Consider the following 1,715-nt stretch of genomic DNA (forward strand, 5'->3'; position numbering starts at 1 on the left):
CATACTTTTAGAAAATCAGGAAAAAAAAATGTAAATTGAAACTAAAAACAAACTTAAGTATATAGCATTCTAGTTATGTTAGGCACATAAAAACGAAAGATATACAGAAGATAAATAATAAGAAAAATATTTTATAAGTTTGTTATCATTTCTTTTTCAAATGCGAATTATTATTTAGGATTTTAAGAAAGCTAATAGTATCTTTAAATTGAAATAGCATCAGGAGACATATGACACTACATGCTAACCACGAGCATGACAAAAATATCTAAAATGAAAATATTCAAAATATATTAAAATGTTAATTTACAAAACAATAATGTTCATTATTATAAGGCTCTATGATATTAGTAAGCTAAAAGCTTAAATATACGCTCTTACTTACTCTCATCCATTATATCAACAAAATAAAAAGGGAATTTTCCCCAGATGTTTTGTTGTTTTATATTATAATATGTGTCATTTCTGATTATCGGTTTGATGTCGACTGTGAGGGTGAGCTCTATATCTAATTTTAGAAATTTATATATTAATAAAATGTTTTAAAATTATTACCTTAGATAAAAACTTTTTACTCTAGCTTTTTTAACATATATAGAGTTAATAACTAATTTTGAATTTGTAATTTTTGTTTGTTTATGAATCTGGTGTTTGTCATATCAATGTTTTATAAATAAAAGAAAACCAAAACAATAACAACAACTTACAAAATATACTCTGATGTACGTATATTAGAGAAGAACCAAAACAGTGTAAAATGTTAGAAGGAAATTTAACATATGTTTATGTTTTTAAATAGAAGTAAAAGTTATGCTTTACACTTTTGTAAAAGAAAACTTTAAAACGAGGTATTTCTAAAACGCCCCTAGTGGCCTCGCGCTAAGTCTGAAGGCTTAAAACGCTATAAACCGGGTTTCCGTCGGCATGAGTAGCCCATTGTATAGCTTTGCGCTTAGTAACAGCTAAATAAACAGTTTTTTGTTGGTTTTTTTTTACAATTTATAAACTCCAACATTATAAAAGCTGTTGTTACTTAATATTAATTTCTATCGTAGCAAACGCGAACTTTTCGTCACATTTGGCTCGCGCATCCAGATCGCACAAACGTTCATAGTGTAAAACAACAGAACTAGACAATAATGGCTGGAGACGGCTTTATATTAAAGTTTTTCTTCATTACCCATTCAAGCCGTCTTCAGCCATTATTAGTCTCAAAGTGGGTTCCTCGTCATCGAATTAGAACTAGACAATGTTTAATACTTATCCAACTCCCAAGATCTATGCATTGTGGTGTGGCAACTTTAAATATTTAAGCATTTAATTCTAGTTGTTCTTAACTGATAGCAAATAAGCACACCAATTATTAAAAATATAAAGTCACATGACATTATAGTTCTGGGTATTGTTGGCTGAGTGGAGCATGCTAGTGTTTTAGACAAAGGATTTGGATTATTTGGTAAGTTAGGCGAATAAAGGGCAGAAGGTTTTTAATTATAAAAAAAAATGCAAGATGATGCATGTGGAATATCACCGTTTGAATTATGAGTACAGATTTGATGAGAATAATCTTAACAGTGTTATTGACAAAAAAAGATCTTGATGTTTTGATCCATAAGTCTGTTAAGCCATACAACCAATGGGCTTGTTGCTAGTGGCAGGGCAAATAGTTTTAGATAGTATCTATAGAAATATTGAATACAAGTCTAAAAAGTTAT

The sequence above is a fragment of the Limulus polyphemus genome, unplaced genomic scaffold (assembly GCF_000517525.1).
Source record: "Limulus polyphemus unplaced genomic scaffold, Limulus_polyphemus-2.1.2 Scaffold8029, whole genome shotgun sequence".
NCBI classification, from domain to species: domain Eukaryota; kingdom Metazoa; phylum Arthropoda; class Merostomata; order Xiphosura; family Limulidae; genus Limulus; species Limulus polyphemus.